The sequence below is a fragment of the Corylus avellana genome, chromosome 1 (genome assembly GCF_965113065.1).
Source record: "Corylus avellana chromosome 1, dhCorAvel1.hap1.2, whole genome shotgun sequence".
Classification (NCBI taxonomy): Eukaryota; Viridiplantae; Streptophyta; class Magnoliopsida; order Fagales; family Betulaceae; genus Corylus; species Corylus avellana.
Genome location: NC_142490.1, coordinates 22,345,593 through 22,354,980, shown reverse-complemented (window position 1 = coordinate 22,354,980; position 9,388 = coordinate 22,345,593). Strand labels below are relative to the sequence as shown.

General features: G+C 33.7%; 1 non-coding gene across 1 annotated transcript; it reads left to right on the top strand.

The window, feature by feature from the left end:
* The first annotated feature begins 6,492 nt into the window (after nt 1-6,492).
* On the top strand, nt 6,493-6,572 carry TRNAL-UAG (transfer RNA leucine (anticodon UAG)). Its single transcript has one exon. It is a non-coding gene; the product is annotated as a tRNA-Leu (tRNA).
* Nucleotides 6,573-9,388: the final 2,816 nt, after the last annotated feature.

Genomic DNA, 9,388 nt, shown 5'->3' with positions numbered 1-9,388 from the left:
AGTTATTTTGATCTATTACTGTTTAACACATGTACACCTTACGGCAGCAGGCTAAGTCTCATCTTCAATCAAACTAATGATTGGTGAAATACTCACAAAAAAACAAAAAAAAAAGATTGGTGACATCTGATCATTCCAAAACCCACAACTCTATACTAATATTAGATTTTTCAATAACTTGCTTATACCGAATAATATTATTTACAATTTCACAAAATTTTTACATACAAATTTCTGGATCTTCTTGGGAACGTACATGCATGTTGTCTATAAAAAATGTAACACACAAGCATTCCATAAATATTCCACAAAACTAACGTAATAAAGTTTAGTAACTAGAGGCGGATTTAGGGGAAACCTGCAGTGGCCCTGGTCTCCCCCAAATTACAAGAAAAAAAAAATTTAAGCAAAAAAAAAAAATTTAGGTAAAAAAATAATAATTTAAGATATTTTTTTGTCAATTGATCTCTCCTTAAAATTTTTTTGCCCTTGGGTCCCCCTCAAATTCGAAGTTGGCTCCGTCCTTATTAGTAACCATTGAACATAATCTTTCTTTTAAACAAAAATTGATCCAAAGGCTACTAAACTTTCTACATCAACTTGATGAAGTATTTATATACGATGTTTATGGTATGTAGTATCACTCATAAAACATATAATATAACACATAAAATGAACAAGAGAAGGAAGTAGCTTTATGCCCCATGTACAAACCACCCCTCGGCCCATATAACCCACCCGTCCATATTAGGACGAAAAGTGGTTTATGGGTTTGCGGGTGCGGATATTATTATTATTTTATTTATATATATATAAGCCTACCTGCCATGCATGTAAGCAAAAAGGTGGCAAATAGGCCTAAAACATGCAGTTAAGAGGTTTGCAATGTAAACATTCCAAGTTGAAGTACACAAAGTAGTCCGATCCTTTAACTTCTCCGAAAATCTCATGATTTGATTTTGGTTTCGGCTCGCCAAGATCGCAGCTGACTGGAGATAAGCCGAGGCTGCGTGCTTGACCAGCTGGTTTCTGATGGCGATGTTGGAGGAGTCGAAGTAGTCATGATGATGATTTCCCTCTTGATTTGTGCAACTCTTTGGGGGTGAAATCAAGATGATGTCCTTCAAGCTTGTGTATCGATGATCATCATCATCATCATCATCATCAATTGAGGAGTTATTTCTACTTAATCTTGTGAATGGAGGGAAGTTTTGAAGCCTTTGGATCTCTGTGGCCATTGTTAGAAGCCATGAGAGGGTGATTTGGATGTAAATGAGAGCATGTTTAATTTGTTTTAAGAGAAAATTAAGGTTGTCTAGATCTAGAGGTTTGTATTTATGGGATGTTTTACTTGAAATGTTTGGTGGAAATGGGAAAAGGTTTCCATCAATGTATATGAAGAGAGAGAGAGAGAGAGATCTGGAGGTGAGTTTATGTGAGGAACCGTATCTCTAAATGGGTTAACCTTATATAGGAATTAGACCCGGCAACTCTGGGTTGGTTGTTTTTAGAGATATGCTTATGTGTCTTTAAAAAAAACTATGTTTTTTTCGAGAAAGAGAAAGAGTGAGCGAAATTAAATTTAAACCGTTAAAAAAATAACGCATATCTTCTATAGTTTCTTAACAAAACCTAAGCCAAATCGGTTCATTTGGTGCTAATTTCAGTGAAAGTTGTCCCTTTGTTGAGACTTTTGCGGAAGTCCCTTCCATTTTTAGAATATTAGAAACTTTTTCACTTTCATTTTTGTACAAAATCGATAATAAACAATACAAGTATACAACTGAAAGTACGTGGCTTGTCAAAAGGGGGACACAAAAACTCTACCAAGAGGGATATGTCTTTGTCATTAACAAGTGGGAGATCTAGCATTAATGGATATAAATATGTAGGAAAGCTGCCGGTGGAGCGGGTGGTGGCGGTCATTGAGCTATGAACTTGTGAGCACGTTGATTCGCACACCTATCGATCTTGGCCGTGGCAGTCCAACTATCAAAATAGCTAATTAGTAGAGCAAGAGTATCAAATATAATGGGGGGCATTTCTCCAATTTGCTGTGAGATAGGGTTTTTGGAGACTAAGGCCTTGTTTGGTTAGCGGAATATACCCTTGGAAATGAATAGCTAATCCTACGGTATAACTATTTCTTTATTTGGTTACACACTATTTCTGCGAATAGTTTATTCTCATGGGACTACTAATCTCATATATACAGAATTAGCTAAGCCACTCAGTAATTTTTCTTTAAGGAATTGAATACATTTTTTCAAAATACCCATATAAATTTTTTATTTTATTTTAAACTTAAAACAAAATAAAAATATATATATGAAAAATAAAATAGGTGGCTTGACCACCCATTGGGGTGGTCGGCCACCCACAGAAGAGGTCAGAGGTAGTGCGACCACCCACTCACATTTTGGGGTGGCCCCAGATTTTGCTGATTTTACTGCCCACAACCAGGCAAAAATGATAGACCCAAAAGAGTTTTTGCCAATTGCAGCAAAGGCAGAGTGAAATATCCGGATAGCAGTGTCAAAGTTTACTTTGAAGTGGCATAGGGATGGGTTTGGGAGGAAATGCTTTCCAGGCTTTGAGATTAAAAAAATAATTTACATGTTTAGCCTCACCTATTAAAAAGAAAAATTTGTATCCAACACGTGATAGAAAATTCTAAAGTATTAATTAAATAATTAATTTAATCGGCTTAAGTTTTTAAAATAAATGGTGATCTAATAATCTCCCTCTTCTTGTTTCATCAGCAATCTTGACTGCCTAAGTTTTGAACCAAAAGTTATATTTCCTACATTCTTTCAAGACAAACCCATTTGCGAAAACTTGTGAAAGAAATCATCAAAAGAGAAGAAGGCCAGACTACTTTGATATGAATCTGTCAAGTGAGCAAAGCAAAAGAACTACATCAAGATTAGATATGGAAGCCATTGAAAAATAATAATAATAATAAAAGTGAAAAAAAAAAAAAAAAAAAAAAAAGAAGTACAATAGGGAGGGGGTGATAATATAAATTAGACAATTCCTAATAAGAAAGTGATTAAGCCCAAGGAAGTGGCCCAAATGGTGAAAGCTTTGGACTTGGTAGCACCCATCAGGTTTAATGTTTGAATTCTCCCGAGTGCAAACAATTCCTTGAGACCCTGCTCATAGCGAATTCAAGTCTAGCCTGATCCATGTGGGGGACGCCTTACGCCGGTCCGGAGTGGGTACACAAAGTGACGGGTTTGTCATAAAAATAAGAAAGTGATCACAAAAGAGGCAACACTTTTGGGCTGTGGGTAGTGAATACCAACCGGGTTCAAGCCCAAAAAAGACGAATTAAATGGAGTAGAGCTTGGGATCAAGGTTAATTTCCATGAAACAAACACGTAAAGAGCAAATCCATTAAGATACGATATTGCTGTTATTAGGGCCTAATTTATTTTCTAGCCCATTAATTTTTGCAATTTTTGGAGAACACTTTACAAGAAGCCTTTGTTTTAAATTTGTATGTTTGATATTTTATTATTTACACATTATATCATGCATGTTTGTATTTATTATGTTTTTGAAATAGCAAAGTAGAAGAAAAGCAATAGAATCAAGAGACAAGCATTTAACGTTGTTTGATATATATATATATATATATATATATATTTCTTCTGTTTTGAAATCAAATAAAAATAGCAATACAAGGTAGAGGGATTGCAATATACGAAACTAGTTCTTCCAGGATTTATATATTATTTCATTTCCTCTATTGCATGTGTATCTCTCATACTCCTCAACACTCCCTTTAAGTTATAGGCCTAGCTATATGTTGGATTTATTTAATATAAATAAATAAATAAATATAAAATATATTTTATTTAAGGATTTGAAAGTTACAAAAGAGATAAAGATTTGATGGTTACAAAATAGTTTGATTTGCTATTTAAGGTTTTTGTAGTTACAAGAGAGACTATTATGCTATTGAAGATGTTTACAATTTTGACCATTGGATTGTCCAAAATGATTATAAATAGAGGAAACTTCACTGAAGACCCCCGAACTTTCACCTATTTTGAAATATCTCCCTAAACTTCAAAATCTCTCAATTTAGTCCCCTGAACTTTCAATTGCTCTCAATTTGGACCCCTTTGTCAAATTTTAAACGTTACATGACGTTTATACCCCTGACTTTTGTATAAAATTCTAACTTCCAAAACGTTTTTTTATTTTTTAAAAAACAAAAATCAGGGATATTCTGGTCTTTTTTGTATTTTTAACGGCTAAAATTGACGAAGGGGTCCAACTTGAGAGCAATTGAAAGTTCAGGGGACTAAATTGAGAGATTTTGAAGTTTATGGGGGATATTTCAAAACGGGTGAAAGTTCGAAGGTCTTCAATGAAGTTTCTCCTTATAAATATGATTATTTGGTCATATGCAAAGGATATACAAGCCAATGGCTTTTTTTCTTGTCTCCTACTAATTTTTTTTGTGTAACTCTTCGTATGGGTGATTTCTTATTACTTTAGAAAGTGTACGTTATTCTAGAGTAACATTTGGGCTTCATTGTATCTTGAGAACTATCTTTGTCATATATCCTTAGCACTTACAAAAGGGACAAATTACGTTCTAAAAATATCTAATCATAATGAGATGATAAGAAATATGAAAGATATTTAATCATAATGAAATGATAAGAAATATGAAAGGTGTTATTATAGAAGAAGATGACAGATTTGATGGGAGAGTAGGAGGGTAAGCTGACTATGAAAACATAAAATGGAACAAAAGACAAGTCTTCGCCCTGTTCGTTTGGTAAATGATTGTATAGTGGATTTTTTTTTTTTTTTTCAAATAATAATAAGAAGTGATCGATGTGATATAAAGTATAAAAAAGTTTTAAATTTTTTGTAAGAAAAAGTAAAAAAATTATATTTTGTAGAGAGCTGATTGCAGGATGGAGTCTTATAAAATGTTTTGAAGTTAAATATTTGGAGAAATGTTTGGGTTGATCCCCAAACGGAGCCCTATAAAATGTAAGAATTTTTTTTTTTTTTTTTTTGGATATGTCCATACAACATAAAGAGGGAGGAATTCGAACTAATAACTTCAACTTCATGAAGCATGGTCTCCAACTAATTGAACTACCCCTTAAAGACTATAAAATGTAAGAATAATTTAATGATACCCACAAGTCAATTTGTACAAGATGAATGGGTTGGCTTTACTGAAAGTGTGATGGAAAAAGTGACACTTTAATTATTCATGCCATGTGGGGTATCATATTGCACCAAGTCTTCCATCTAATATTCACACCACGTTTGGGTTCTCAGAAAATGTTGCCCTTATTCTAGCCACGTGGGGTATCATATTGCCCTTATTCAAAAGCGTTTCAAGGTTGGCAAAAAAAATCACAAATTAACATTATCAAACTCAAAGCCAAATGTTTAAAGCAATTGGAAATCATCAAAAATGTTAGATTGTGTGATTTCACATCTAAAAATTTGGTCTTTGGAAACGAAATGTTGTCACGGTTAGATCCCGTCGAGTATGTTCATCAATGATATGATCACAATAGTAGCAATAACAAAAATCGTCGCTGATAATATTCTCCATCATCATTGAAAGTTAGGCATGCGAGACAGCATGTCATTCCTAATACTGCTATTTTTGTAGTATTAGCAACAATCACAAAAAGTCATCGCTGATAAGTGATCATTAAGGACAATTTTCCAATTGTCCCTACTTCTAACAAGCTATAGACTTATTGTGTTTGTCCTAAGCTACATCCCAAGAGTCAAAATGGAGTATTAATCTTTTAATCTCAAACTATGCTCAAATATCTTGCCCATATTACATGTTAATTTTCTCTATCATCTGCCTATAAGTGGGGTTGATCAAGGACAAGGACAGGTTTCGAAAACACATTGCATTTGCACGTTCAAACATCCAAAGCGGATCTTAAAATGAATAAATCTATTCTTTACGCTCATTTCGTACCGACAATCATAGCACCGGTTGAATAATCACTTAAAAATCTTCTGCTTTTTGTTTCCTTTTTTTTTATATTTTTTTATATTTATCTTTATTCAACTCATACTACTTTAACCGTGTAAAATGAATATAATAAAATGGGTATCAAGTATAGCATTACGTCGACAGTGACATTTTTTTAGCTTAGGATTTGTCCCAAAGGAAAAATAAAATAGAATACTTATACTGTATGGGATTTTGTCTTTCACAATGTAGTTTTCCATTCTACAAATTTAAGACCCGAATTTAAACCCTTCTAAAGCTCTGTTTGTTTGGTCGGAAAATATTTTTAACGAAATTATTTATAAATAAATTTTTTTTTTTTAAAAAAAAAAACACATGTAAAACATCTGCAGTACGTAAAATACTATTATTCAACAAACGTGTAAGACGGCCTTTAAAGCACGTACAAACTTTCGACAAATAGAATATTTAACTGTTATTTATTTAAACACGAGCTACCATAACATGTATCTGACAGTTTGGCCGAGTGGTCTAAGGCGCCAGATTTAGGCTCTGGTCCGAAAGGGCGTGGGTTCAAATCCCACAGCTGTCAAAATGTTTTTTTTAATTATTATTATTATTATTATTATCAACAAAAGTACTCTATGCGACCAAATGAAAATGGGAGCCCCTACTACGCGGTCGGTCTGCATTTCCAACCTTTTGCAGCACCCAATGGTTGATTGACACGTCACCTTATTGCACAAATACATAATATAACTGAAACACCTAATAAATTCTTCTGTCTCTTTAATAAATCGAAAATACTCTTCCTGTTCTCTTCCTCTTCTCTCTGAAACACCATCTCTTTCGTCGGAACGTCTCTCCCTCCCTTTCTGTAGATGAGTACATCTCTTTCTGAAACACCATTCCAACCTTTTTCATTTGAACATTTCTTTAAAAAAAAAACGTCTCTCCCTCTCTGGAATTTTCGTTCATGGGTTTCGAATTTGCGGCGCACATGAATGGGTCTAGCCAGACCCACGGGGCCGTGGGTCTGGCGAACGCCCAGCAAGACTGGTTTGTCTGGTTTTCAGTAAAACAGCCACACTCCAAAGCCAATGAATATGACTGAGTATCTTCTGTTAGCAACTGCATTTTTGCATTTTCCTCCTCTGTTTTCATACTCTTGACATCTTCTGTTTCCGGCGATCAAGAGCATGGTTCGGCGAACCGTGAGGATGGATTGCGAGACCTGCGGGGGATTGGCGGGACAGCTGGTGTTATCGCCAACCGGCGCGGGATTCGGGTCCAGCGAAGAAGAGGAAAAAAAGATGAATGGGAGAGAAAGAGAAGAAGAGGAAAAAAAATGTTTGATGTGTGTTTCGGGGAAGAAGAAGCATAGAAACAAAAATCAAGCCTCAACCTCAATGGGTTTCCTTTGGTTCTCTGGTTCGGCAAAGAATGAGGAAGAGAAGGAAGAAGGGAGAAAGAAGGAAGAAGGGCAGGGGCGTGTCTTTAGGTTGTGTTAGGGATGAATAAGATAAAAAAAAATGGTTATATTAAGTGTTTTTATTCCAGTGTTTTTGCTCCTATTATATTAATTGTATCTAGCATAGGTGTAGCTCTTCTATTGGTTGCTGCAAAACTTAGCTTTTGCAGACAGACCGCATAGCAGGTTTTCCCAATGAAAATTCCTAAATGCTTAACACGTTTGAAAAAAATGGAAAAGTATTATTCAAGTTTAATAATGCATCCAACTGACCACATGTATTATTAAAGTTTTCTTCTTCTTCCTTTCTTTCCACTCAAAATTGATGTGACGGATATCATTATTTGCACTTTGGTTGAATTTAGTGCTACACTTAGAGTGCGTTCAATACTGTAATTTCGCAGATCAAAAGTGAAACTTTAAATCAAATCATTGAAAATATATCGATTATGAGCGTTTAAAAAAAAAAAGGGATTTAAAAATGTAGAAAAATTTATGTTTTCAAATCGTAGGCAAGGAGGTGCGTTTTTTAAAATACCAGATTTTAAATACTAAACTACAATTTTTAAAGGTCAAATTGTGCGCTTTGAAATCACGAATTCAAACGGACCCTTAAATGAATGGTTTTTGAAGTGTGATTTTATTTAAAGTTGTAATTTGAAAATTTCTAGTGTTTAATTCATGAATAATATTATACATCACCCTTGTATCCCATTTTATCCCTAAAGTTAATATATAGCATGATCCTTCGAACAAAAAAACTCATTTATGTGCTAATAAATTTTATTTATCATCCCATTATCCGGACCCCACGCATCTCCCAAAAACTAATGTCATGTGGTCCTCTCAATCGAAAAATCAATCTCCACACACCAAATATTATGAAGACTACCCCACGTACACGAGCTCTAGGAGATGGGAATGGGATAATGAAATGATATATAACATTACTCTTTCCACACACCATATGCTATGGGCGACCGCCCAACGTCAATTTTGGTGGGATAAAACGAGAATACAAAGATTATGTATTATATAGCATTACTCAGAATTCAAATATCCAAGGGAATGTAGATTCTCTCTCAACTCCCTTGCGTATGAAATGTGAATTCCTTTCCAGAGAATATTTACTTTCCTGTAAATAGTTGTAATAAGGATTAGTGATTGGGATTTTTCTAATTAGTAGGCTAAAAAGCTTAAATTGGAAATGGAATCAAGATTGAAAAGAGAGAGGACATGAAATAATGCAAGTAAATCGTGAGATTGCCACAAAAGTTAATGGGGATAGTGGTCCTCAATCCTCATCTTTTTCTCTGCAAAAGAAAGTGCTTTAATTTAATTCCTTCTTTAGCCGCCTTCATGTGCTGAAATATCTATTACTTACGTATCCAAGTAGTTGAGTCCATCTCAGCTAGTATTATTTAATTGGATAGAGTTTTATTTTAAATTAAGTTGAAGGAATTTTTTTTAACTTAATTTATAAAAGTGACACGTGTTCTTTGATTATGTGAAAAGCACATACTTTTTTAATAGTAGGGATAAAGCTGGAATAAATTTTATTAAAAATTCATATACATCTCACATATTATTAAAAAAAAAAACACATATCAATTTTATAGACCAGGTTAAAAGAAATTCTTCTAACCCAGTTTGAAAGAAAACTCTGTCATTTTCAATTTTAGAAGCATTTAAAAATTTATTATTATTTCCTCTTCTAATATTATAAAATAATGCAAAACATTTTAAGAACTTCAATTTGTCCTCATCCACTTCGTTTTATCAACTCCATTTTTCATGTGCAATACTTTGGGACTATATTGCTTAGTAGGATGGGATAGAAATATTGGCCAAAATTGAAAAAAAATAAATAAATAAAATAAAATAAAAGAGTGGATGAGAAAATTATTTCTTAATCAATTACATAATATTTGACTACT